Source organism: Saccopteryx leptura, chromosome 8, assembly GCF_036850995.1.
Source record: "Saccopteryx leptura isolate mSacLep1 chromosome 8, mSacLep1_pri_phased_curated, whole genome shotgun sequence".
Lineage (NCBI taxonomy): Eukaryota > Metazoa > Chordata > Mammalia > Chiroptera > Emballonuridae > Saccopteryx > Saccopteryx leptura.
In genome coordinates, this window is record NC_089510.1 from 44,060,724 (window position 1) to 44,073,469 (window position 12,746).

Genomic DNA, 12,746 nt, shown 5'->3' on the forward strand with positions numbered 1-12,746 from the left:
TCTCCCAGTTGCGTATTTCATTTACTGGAAAGGCTCTCACAGTATAAAAGGAATTTGCCAACAACAAATCACAATTTGATTACAACAGTAATTCAGAGAACATCTCTGAATGAAAGGTAAAAATAGCAACTATCCAGGCTCCTTTAGTTAAAAAAAAAAAAGAGAAAGATAAATAAATTTTAAATAATTTAAATTAAAACATGGTTTTAAAAAAAGTTTAGATTAAGATTTTCCAGAGAACAAAATAATGCTGTTATATATGAGTTATAATTATTGCCATTTTAGTTTCAATTTACTAGGCATCTTTTCAATTTTCATAAACCCCAAACTCCATTAAGTAGTATTATACTTATTAAATGCAAATCTTTACATTAGTTATTTAATATGGAAAATTTTCAAATAAATTCTTAACATTTGAAATGGTTAAATTCCTACCTTGAAACACAGAAGTATTCAATGCCAAAATGACTTCTAAAATCAAGAAGGTAAACACATTATGCTAAAATTACCATCCTCTCCAACAAGGTTACAAAGGTACGACTGAATATTAAGAAATTAATAATATCTTCAATTCCTGTCAGGTAATCAGTTAAGTCAACCCTTGTCTCCTTATCTCAGTATTCTCACTTGGAAGTCAGTAGTTGGCTTTCCCTAAATTAAAAGTTATATAATGTTTACATTGGTTAACTGGACTACGAAACACCCCAGGCTGAAGTTTCAATTGAATGTCAAAAAATTCCAGAAAGCAAGCTCCATGTCCTCAAGCTGATTACTTTCAAGTGAACTGCAGAATCACCAAAAGGCTTGAACTGGGAGTAGATGAGACATTATGAAGCCAAAGTCCAGCATAATTTTTCCACAGTTTAGTGAGAAATAGTATGCTATTTATTATTATAGCTAATCCATATTCTTATAAGCCCTTGAAAGTTGTTTTGAGCAACTGCTATAGTGGTTACAGATACGTGACTATAATAATAGATGACATTATTTCTTCCCACGGCCTCAGAGTTTGCCTATGTTGAAATTACAACTAAAAGAACTTAAGCAATATATATTTTTAATACACTCAACATAATGGCATCAATGTTTTTTTGATGATTAAATATATAGTATTTATGTTACAGAAAAATATATGAATTCAGGCATTCCCTAGAATTCTAGGATATAGATATGGCCTTTGGGTTTTTGATGAAGAATTAAAAGGATTTTACTAGTTATTTGACATTGGCTGTAATCCCTGATTCTACAAAATATTAGAAAATACTTAAGCAATGCAAATGCATGAAACGTAGGTTTCCAAGAAAATTACAAGTTTCAAGTTTTACCAAATATCCAGAAACCCTATACGTGATTTAAAAGTTTGGAGCAAAGACTAAAATAACCAATGAAAATTCTAGTAGGACTGTAAATAATACCTAGTACTTGTATAAGACAAATACTGGTTTATACAAGATGAGTAAACTCATTTAAAAGGGTTTTTTTCTAATTTAATAATAACTCTTGCATGTACACACTTGGTCAGCTACTAGAGTTTTTTCCTTGATATAGGGTATACTGTTCCTATGTAAGTAATATTTGATTTCTATAATTTGCTTGCAATAGGTACACAGCCATACAAATAAAAATAGTTAGACTTTGTTTTCTGTGCTGTGTGACTTTTCATGCTAATTAACTCCTCACTGATTAAGAAACTTAGGATAGGCATACTATTTTATTCCTTTCACAGAAGTTTAGTAAAGTAAAATTTTAAAATATATTTCTAAAGTGGCCTCCAAGACTATTCAGCTCTAATAGTCATGATCAACTTTAGACATAAAGAGGCCACCCTTGACAGTGAAGAAGAATGGAACTAGTGGCATCCAAAGAATGTCAACATCAGTCCTTCCTTTGCCAGAAAGGATCACTAGTTAGCAGAATCAGCCAGATGCTGCTTCCATATACCTTGCCAGACCCTGGAGCAACACATTTGTTCAGGGTCTGAACCTGGCTTCCTATGTGGCGGCATGACCAGCTGCTACTGAGGCTGGGCAAGTCCTTAAACACGTCCACTGATAATTTCTATATTTATAGAAGGCCAGAACATGTGTAGATAATCACACAATTGGATATTTATGAAGTGCCAGATTTTATGAATACAGGAATTTGTTAATTTGCACAAGGACTAATCATTAAAATTCAAAAATAGATAAACAGGGATGCCATTTATTTGTTCACATTTCAGGGGAAAGTATGCAGCTGCTATCCTGATGAATGGCTTCTGGAGAAAAATGTTTAAAAAAAAAACTTGGTAAGTTTTGAAATCTTAATGAGTAAGTCCAGGAAATTACTATATCATCTTTATATTAAAAATAATCATAGTGATTCTCCCCTTAGTTAAAAAAAAAATTTAAACCAGCATGTGCTTAGCATTTGAATCATACTTGTCCTGCATTCCACTGTTTTGGTCCTTCTCTAGGAGCCAATGCTGATTTTCATCAGATAGGAGTTAAAAGGCACACAGACGTCATTCAATACCAAATTGTTTTAGCTACAGGGCATGGCAAAGCATGAAATTACTGCTTTAGAGCACTTCCTCATGTGGGTGTGTTAGATAACTGTCTGCTCCAACATTAAAATGAAACACACTGTGACCTGACCAAGACTTGAGGGTTCACAACAGGCATATCTCCTGTGCTGATAGGAAGAGCCCACCATAACCAGCAAGGTGGTTAATTAATTTTTCTGGCACTCGACAGCCCTCCTATGACTCAAGCCTTTTAACTTTGCAAACCTCTATACAACAGAACACACTGGTTTTAAGTTTACTAGTACACATTTTATTTTACAATGTCCTGCTGTATTTAGATTGTGGCAGTCTTTCCCAGAAAATGCCAAGATTATTTTTCATACTAAAAATATTTTAGATCTGCTGAAAGCTAAGAATTACAATTCAGAAGAAAACATATACACATTCTAAAAATAAAGCCAACCATAAAAATGATTAAGTTTTTACTTTCTTTTATTCTTTCTAGAAGGTTAAAAGAAATTTTCATCTTCCCTTAAAAGCCTCTCCATTTTTGTTTACTTCTGGTTAAAATAAATATGTGTAACAGAAAATTTTTTAAATGTCATAGCTGGAAAATATTCTAATTATGTCATCCATTCATGTATGAGAATATGTACAGAAGTGCACATATAAGCACACATATCTACATATATACATATGTACACAAAAAGAGAATTGTTGATCAAGAGATACATGAAAGTTTTCTTTTAAAATAAAGTGTAAATTTAACATGTACTCATGTTAATATAGAAAATGACAGGTGTATGACACATTAGTTTTAAAACAATATTTTGGGTCAAGAATCTGAAATGGAGAAAAATGTATTTGAAACACCATATATTGTGTACCCACTATTAACATACACTTTAAACTGACTCTCCCCAAAAGTTCCCCTTTAGGAAAAGAAACCTCTAACAAGACCTGACTGAATATACGTAGTATTGGTCAAATCTGGCCTTTCCAGCTTAGAAGGCAGTTTAGGCAACGTAAGCAAATTAAAAGTCTCTGAATCATTTTTTTAAAAAGAAAGAGACTAAAAAGAGACTTTTAACAGCAAAGGTTCACCACCCACCTGGAATAATGGATTTTTAATAAACATCTGACCAGGTTTAAATCTTGGGAATGTGTTTGGGAATCTGCTCTGATGTCCCAGGTGGGTTAAGAATATTGCTTTATGGACCTCTTTGTGTTGTCAGAGAGGCCTAATGGAATTAAAAAAAAAAAAAAAAGCCTGCCACTTCTATTAAATAAATAATTTATTACAAAAAAAGGTGATTGTTATTATCAAAGATCTCTATAGATCAGCATCCATTTTCTATCATGAAAACATTTCTGTACCTTACTACCTGACTTAATTTTTAGCAAATGAATAACAATTTACTTCTGAACAAATCTGAATAAAACTCAATTAAGAAGTCCATTACAAATGGACCTATTTAACTAAGCTTTTGAATTTCGAAGAACTCTGTTCTGGAAAAACTCTTCAACAATGTCAGCTAGTTGTGAAACACAACTTTTCCCACCACAAAAAAAAGAAAATATATACGGGGACAAAAGCACCTCAAAACTACGTTTGAAATAACAAATACAATATTTATAATCCCCAAAATATTAAAAGAATACTTACAGTGTTGCACAAGATGGCCTGATACACTTTATAGCTTCTACTTTGTAAAAAGATGGCCAGCCCCCCACTCCACCCTCCCCAAGCATAAATAAACAGTAACATACTAAAAGGAAACTGTCCTAGGATAAAAACTGCTTGTTAAGAAAGTTTGCATTCTTACTAACCACAGTGATAGCCTTATAAAAGTCCATCTGAAAAATAAAAGTTACAAAACAGAGTACCTTATCCCTTTCCAAATATACCCCCCAGATGTAATATAGAAGAGTGTGTGATGATAAAAATAATTACTAGATTCTTACCCAACCTCAGTGACTACCTCTCATCTTATGGCCAATACCATCAAATAAATATGCTGGCAAAAAGTATTCAACCTGCTTCAAGGATTTTAACTGTAAATATGGACTTTAAACTTCAATGCAAAACAAAGAACAAGAGTCTCATTTTAGTAATACCCACACTGGCACTGCAGCTAAAACTCATTGGCACATAACTAACAAAACCCAGTTAGCAATAAATAAGGACAACATGATATATAGACAGACAGATGGAATTGCATAAACAGACAAGAAAAGCAAAGAGACTGACAAACATACGGAGGGGTCTGTTTTAAGAGTGAAAGATACTGATTTATTTGGTACTTTAGTGAGAAAAACAGGTTTGTTTGTAATTATTTTTAAAGTAATTAAACTGAATCACAAGGGCACACCCTTAAATAAGTAAGAAGAAAATTAGCAAAGGATAGGCCTTCTTAGATGTTCCAAATTTCAAGCTGGCAACAGCTCTGTCAAACTTAAATCTGGAAATTAAAATCCAAGGGAGAAAGAATAAAAGCATTGGGGGCTACAGGAGATGCTAGGTAGAAGGGGGATTTGAGGAAGCAGGATTTTTTATGAAAGTTGTCTGCCCTACCTTCTTCCCCAGCGCTGAGTTTCTCTTCTCATAATCGGTGTCTCCCTGGAAGTACAGTGTGAGTGGTAATGACTGCCTGCCTCCCTAATGAGTCCATTTTCCTGCTCTTGATGTTGTGTATATATACACACTGCAACCTACCTTACAAACCACAGAGACGGGAAGAGAGAGAGAGCAAGAGAGGGAGGGAGTGGGGGGAGAGAGGGAGAGAGAGACAGAGACAGAGCAAGCGAGTGTGAGAGAGAGAGAGAGAGAGAGAGAGAAAGAGGAGAGAAAGAAAAACAGAAAGAAAGAGAAAGGCACAGACAAAGCCCTCCTACCAGACAACAGACAGCCTTCCTTCCCCTATCCAGCAAAATGCAACTCGTCTAATGCAGCAACAGGTTCAGTATTGCCAGACTAGCAGAGTGAAAAAAGGTATATTCTCTGTATCATTACTGCTTGCAAATAAACAGTTTAAGAGCAGCTGGCTCCACCTTCTTTATTTATGCTCCATTATGAGAAATGTATTGTTTCAGTTCTGGCACACAGTACATGTAATTATCATAAATACATTTTTGCATATTAGCAGGAAATAGTGAAATGCATAGCTTATTAGTGCAATCTTTTAAATTTATTTTTTTAATGTGAGGAGAGTGTCAACAAATCTGCTATGACAAAAGCCTAGTAATGATTTTAAAGTCAGATCAGTCTTAAAGGAGGCTCTGAAAGAAACAGATTCCATACAATAGGAAAACTGATCTGAGACAAAACTGATAACTGCAAAGAAGAAATTATTGTTTAGTAAATAAATCAAGACCATAAGCAAAATTGCAGGGGGAAAAAAAAAGTAAGTTTAAGTACATAATGGAATAGTACTTTAGACAAAGGCAGATTGGATTCTTATTTGAAGCACCTAACTGTACAAACATCACAATGCAATGTACTCTGTGTGAACAGGTGCAATGCATCTAGTACATAGTGTTACAACAACAGAAATAAATCCCGTAAGGAGCTTCCATCACAAGCAGGACAAGATTTCAAAGCATATGGGTCTGAAACCATAATAGAAATCCCTTGTTCTTTTATCAGAAAGAAAAAATAAAAATAATCAAAATGCTTAAAAACAAACATCCTTAACAGGGGAAAAAATGTTTTTCTTTGCCTGATAACTCTAACCAATTTTTTTCACTTGCTACAATCAAAACAATGATGGTACTATACTCCTCACCACATCACGTGTTCCCTCTCCCCTTTCCCCACTCCCAGGTGCGTTTTCTCCCATAAGTGGTCTATTTGCAGCTATGGAATTACAAACATCAGAAAACAGTACTAATTTCAAGCCCTTACCCTTATCTCCCAATTTTTTAAAACTAGACTGTTTGTTTACCTAGATAGCACCTTCTTTAAAACATTTCTAAACAGTTTAGCTGTGAGTCATTTAGATGGGACTTAGAAACATTCAATAGAAGTTAAATATTTGTTTAAAAACTTGCATAAAAATTTAAAAATGAGTGGACCTGTCTACTCAAAATCAGCATTTGAGCATCAATAACTAATTGTATATTAAGTATATTAACTGTAAATTAACCCATTTTATGAATTAGTGTTTTACTATGCTTTACAAATTAGAATGTGGTCCTTTGGGTAAACAAAACTTTACTATGTAAGCATCAATTCCTTCATTTGTTTTCATTTAATAACTTAATTACTTAAATATATAACTTATAAATCAAATATATCTTCACCTGACTCACAAAAAAATTTTTAGAATGTTATTGGATCATGTTCAGAATAGAGATCAATACTGGTTAACTGTTTTAATGGTAGATAATATATAGCACAAAAATTAGAAGGTAATGAGCAGTCACATATTACGCAAACTGCCCTGGGAAAATATCAAGTCCAGAGCCACCACTCTCACTGTAAACCACCAATTATAATTCTCTGGTTCTGCAGGTGTGTTTTACCCCTCTTCAGGGTGGGTGGTTAATCAAGTGGGAACAGACACACATAAAAGGGAAAGTAACTGACCCCTACTTTTGGTCACATATCTTGAGAAAAACTCTAAAATACACTTAGTATGCCTAAGGTACCAGTATGCATCTTGCCCCTTACTACTCAACCTGGCAGGTCTGGATTTTTCCTACTGTTTTTCAGAAGCTTTATTAAAACGTATGAACAAAAATGCCACTTAAAAGAGTGCACAAGCTTGACCGTGCAATGGCGCAGTGGGTAGAGCGTTGAAGTAGGTCGTAGTGGACTCAGGTTGGAAACCCAGAGGTCTCCAGCTTGAACGCGGGCTTATCTGGTTTGAGCAACACTCACCAGCTTGAGCCCAAGGTTGCTGGCTTGAGCAAGGGGTCACTAGTTCTGCTGTAGCCCCCCCCCCCATCAAGGCACATATGAGAAAGCAATCAATGAACAACTAAGGTGCTGCAACAAAGAATTGATGCTTCTCATCTCTTTCACTTCCTGTTTGTCTGTTCCTATCTGTCCCTCTCTCTGTCTCTCTGTCTCTGTTACACACACACACACACACACACAAAGTGCACAAGCCTCACAGGTTGACAGAATGATTCAAATTAGATACAGTATTAGTATGCCATGACTTTAAAAAATAAGATTCTAGATATTTTGGGTTTGTTTTTACCCAAGGAGAGTAAGACAGTATTTGATTTTTACCAGCAGGAGTCAAAAGGAATGTAAAGGACTATAAAGCTATTCACATTTTCTAAAGAACTAACTAGTTGAAAAATGCACAACATATCAACACTTTCTTCATATCTGCACACTTTACTAGATTCCAAGCACTACAAGTAGTACATTCTTAGTACTTTCTGGAGTTCAAGACACACTCTTCCTGCTGGGACTGGAGATCCATGTATTATTCAATTAACCATAACACCACATGAAATAGTCATCTTAGTTGACTATCAGATTCTGGAGGTCACAAAGTTATTATAATATGTCATGAGGCAATTTTATCCTGTAGAAAGATCAATCAATCCCTAAAGTGGAATTTAAATTAAAAATAAAATAGAAAACTTGTTTTGTTCTCAGTATTATCTTGAGGAGTAGTCTGCATGCCCTGGGGAGGACTGTAACCATCCTCACTTTCCATCTCTTTACATATAAAAAACAATAAAGTTAAATTTTAAAGAAAAGAATTGGATAACTTAATTATTATGATGATAACTAGAGTTTAGGTGTTTACTATTTGCCAGGCACTTTTCTAAGTACTTTGTACTTATTAATTCAATAAACCCTAATAAAACCCTTTTAGGTGAATTATTTTACAGGTGAGAAAACAGAAAGGAAAGTGATTTGCCTAAGATCACGTAGCATAGCAGCAAAGGGATCTGAACCCACCTGTCTGGTTTAGACTCACACGCTTAATCCCTGTCATACTGCCTCCCAATATCTAATAACTAAGGCCCCGTCTATCCATAAGATTCTGTAGGACTCAGTCAAATTGAGTAAATCCTGATGATTTCTCACTCTATGTTGATTACTAATATGGCATAGTACAAATTTGCCCTTATAAATTTATACCCAAAACTCAATAATTTGGTTTTAGTCTAACAATATTTTTTAAAAGTTTACAGTATACATTCAATCACCTTTCTTTGATACTAAATATCTATAAATATGTGCTTCCATTTGCTTGAAATGGAAAATAACATAATAAATAAAGCTATCAATATATAAAGCCTACTTGCATTACATACAATCCCCACAGATTACTCTTTCAAATGCCGTGTTATGGGGAGGAGAACTCTATATAAAGTACCTTAGTTCAAGTTTAATAGCTAATACTAATGCAAATAAAAAATTAAATAAACATTAAATAAAACACAATAAAAATGTCCTGTTTCCCATAGCCTAAAAAAAAGCATAGAAAAAGCAAGGGTTCAGTTATAAATGATTTGTAAAAGATGCTAAATAATACAATCATGTGATTTTACACAGTTGGTTTTAACTTTGATTAAGAGATGTATTTTGATTTTGATAAATTCATTCTGCAAGAAATAATCTAATCATAGTGCATTAAGTAAACATCTATTGTGTGCCTACTGTGCACCATACATGAAACTTTGGGGTAAAACATGAAGATAAAATGTGCATAGTTTCTGTTTTTGCAAAGTTAACAGGCTGGGGAGAGGCATGTAAATATTAGTGCAAGCAAATAATCTTGCAACTTCATAATGTGGTATCCCATGTAATCCAGCACCATAAACTTCATGCCCTTCCTTCAAAAAGCAAAAAATAAAATTCAACAAAATAAAAAAATACTTAAATTTAAAATGTGGCATATGAAAGAGGTATGTGTGGGTATGCATGTATACATGCATCCATATCTAGAGCATGGGAAAGGTATTGAGATTTGGTTGGAGATAATTTCCTAACAGTGTAGTTTATAAACCCTTTGAGTACATTTTATCTATTGTCCCCAGGTGCCTAGTAAAGTGTCTCCTACAAGCACACAGTACATGTTCTTCTTAAATGATTGAAGAAATCAATGGTAGCTATTGCCCTGGAGTATAAAATTTCATTATTCGAGTAATAATGTAGTACATTTTATTTTATTTTTGTGACAGAGACAGAAAGACAGAGAGAGGGACAGAAAGGGACAGACAGACAGGAAGGGAGAGATGAGGAGCATCATCAATTCTTTGTTGTGGCATCTTAGTTGTTCGTTGATTGCTTGCTCATTGATTGCTTTCTCATATGTGCCTTGACCGGGGGGCTGCAACAGAGCAAGTGACCCTTCACTCAAACCAGCAACCTTGGGCTCAAGCCAGCGACTTTGGGCTTCAAGCCAGCAACCTTTTGGACTCAAGCCAGTGACCATGGGGTCATGTCTATGATTCCACACACAAGCCAGCGACCCCACACTCAAGCTGGTGAGCCCGTCCTCAAGCCAGATGAGCCAGCGCTCAAGCCAGTGACCTCGGAGTTTCAAACCTGGGTCTTCTGCATCCAAGTCCAACGCTCTATCCACTACACCACCGCCTGGTCAGGCATAATGTTCTACAGTTTAGTCAGAGGGTGTTGTCTTGGAAAATGAATACTTCCAAAAATATTTAAATGTTAAGATTTTTATTTTAATTTTTGAAATGGAAAGATAATCAACTAATTTTCAGAAGTATTTACCACTATCCCAAGTATATTTTTGCCTAGGCCCTTCTCGGGTATTTAATGGTTTTATATTACCTAAGGCTGAACAGGAACAAATGTTGGGATAGTTTAAAAGAATCTTTACAAGAATTAGATGTTTTATTGTCCAGATAAAAAAGGAAAAGTAAAAATAACAGTATGGTGCAATGATGGCCAGAACAAAAGTTTTTAATTCTAGTAAATGGGTAGAAAAGCAATGTTTGGGATTAGTGGAACAAAATGAGTAAGACCTACACAGAGTTCTAGCTTTGTCATTGAAGCTGCCACCATAAAGTCAATTTTATGTCACTTAGATCAGTGGTTCCCCAACCTTTTTTGGGCCACGGACCGGTTTAACATCAGAAAATATTTTCACGAACTGGCCTTTAGGGTGGGACGATAAATGTATCACGTGACCAAGACAAGCGTCAAGAGTGAGTCTTAGACGGATGTAACAGATGGAATCTGGTCATTTTTTAAAAATAAAACATCGTTCAGACTTAAATATAAATAAAATGGAAATAATGTAAGTTATTTATTCTTTCTCTGCAGACCAGTACCAAATGGCCCATGGAGCGGTACTGGTCCGCGGCCTGGGGGTTGGGCACCACTGACCTAGATAATCCTTAATCTTGGTCATATGCTTTAAAATTGTATCCCATCAGTCCCCAAAAGACTAGGAGTGTAGATAGATCATAGTTTACTAATAGTAGGCCATATAGTTTACTAATACAGTAGTGGGAAGAGATGCATGTTTAATTTCAATCCTAGTCAACAAATACTTAAGTTTAAAAACAAACCACAAAGCATTACCTGTATACTACATCACTGGGAGTACATTTACTATGCCTTTTGCAATACTCTAGTCACTTTTCCTCTCTCCACTGTGTCATTGAGGAAGAGGCTCTACTTATTAAGCTTTATCAAACTAATACCTGGCAAAATCCCTGAAGTATAGTTGAAGCTCCATAAAGTTTTCTTGAGTGAATGAATGACAGAACAAATGAACAAAGCAACAATACAGGGTATTTATAAATCTCGGTTAATTAAAAACTTAGTAAGTTTGAATTCTAAGGATGATATAAACAACTTGTAAAAACATTTTTAAAAAATATCTTAAGTGACATATAATACATATTCTTAAAAACCAGTGGTTATAGTAGGAAAAAAATTTGCTGTGTATTTGAGAAGTGCCATAATAAAATATTAAATAAAAACGGTATTGCCCTACAGCTAGTAGAATTTTCATTCACATTATCTCTAAGAAGAAAATTTCAGCTTGCCTTTACATTTCATTTACCCACTATTTCACATCTACAATGCAAGTATTCAAGTGTTTAAGTCTGAAATTGGCCTTAGTGTTCTTCATAGGAATGGAACCATCTACTTTGAGAACACCTTGGTAAGCTAGCAGGGGGCAGGCAGTGAGGCTTGACTAATACTTCTTATGGGGTTCAAGTGAGCTACATAAGAAACAATTTGAAAGCAGGTGAGCATAGAGCTGAAAAGAAATGGGAAGAGAATCATAGAAAAGAAAGGTGGGCAGTGAGAAATTCCCAATGTTGGGATGACCAAAAGACTTTTTAAAAAGAGTGATGCCTAATATTTAATTCAAAGAAGTTTGTATTTTGCAATGCAAATATTCAACTCTGCAACCTTGTAGAAAGCTTGATATATTCTACAGCCTTGCTTAGTAATGTAATGAAGAATAAAAGGCTGGAAAAATAAAGATACTGCCATACTTTCACATCTTTGCAAACAAAGAAAGAAGCTCCTTAATGAGAGAAAATACTCCAGGAGTGTCAAGGAATAACCAGTGACATTGTGAATAGAAATCAGTAAATGGTCAATAGTGAATAGTAAAAAGACAGAAGTGTATTTAACATACAATCAGATATAGTTATGGGTCAATCACCTTTTCCCACAAATATATAGAAGAAATACAGCTATGTGAAGAAGAGGCATAAAGATTAATGTCTGAATTACAAGATTATTATGGTTATTATTGTTGTTCCTACCCCTATAAACTGATCTTAAATGATATAGCATCAGAAATTTAGGGTAGTATCAGAAATTTAGGGTGGAAAAGTAATTTCATTACATAATCAATAAATTTTGAACTAAAGGATTTAAAAATATAAAAGTATCATCTGTAATAATGCTCTAAAATAATGTGTTAAACTCTTTCTGCTCTCTGCTCAATCCTCTCTCCTAAACAATCTAGGACATTAGGTTTTCAACACATATAATAATTTATTCATATGTACAGGTAATAATATGGTAGAAAATAGAAGAAAAAACTAAAGAATATATAATATAGGAAAATCAAAAGTCACATGGAAGATACAAAAGAGACATCTTAATTGTAGATGTTTGTCTAGCAGATTGGTGAGATCACCACTGTCCTATCTGGTAACTCTACATTGAAAAACTCAGTCTTCATGTTCTTCCAAGCTACAAAAGCTGTTACTATTAGTAAGACAAGTTATCACTACTACATATGTCAGGAACTGCGCTTAGTGTTAC

At 34.5% G+C, this 12,746-nt stretch overlaps 1 protein-coding gene across 8 annotated transcripts in view; it reads right to left on the reverse strand.

Annotated features, from left to right (window-relative positions):
- The window catches only part of ZBTB20 (zinc finger and BTB domain containing 20), an 895,053-nt gene that overhangs the window by 846,693 nt on the left and 35,614 nt on the right, over positions 1–12,746 (reverse strand). For 3 of the 8 annotated variants that reach the window (XM_066347056.1, XM_066347051.1, XM_066347048.1), the window contains exon 1: positions 5,082–5,263. The exons of the other annotated variants lie outside the window; for them this stretch is intronic. The gene's annotated coding sequence lies outside the window, so the exon portion shown is untranslated. Of the gene's footprint in view, positions 1–5,081; positions 5,264–12,746 lie in introns of those variants that run through there. 8 annotated transcript variants of the gene reach the window in all.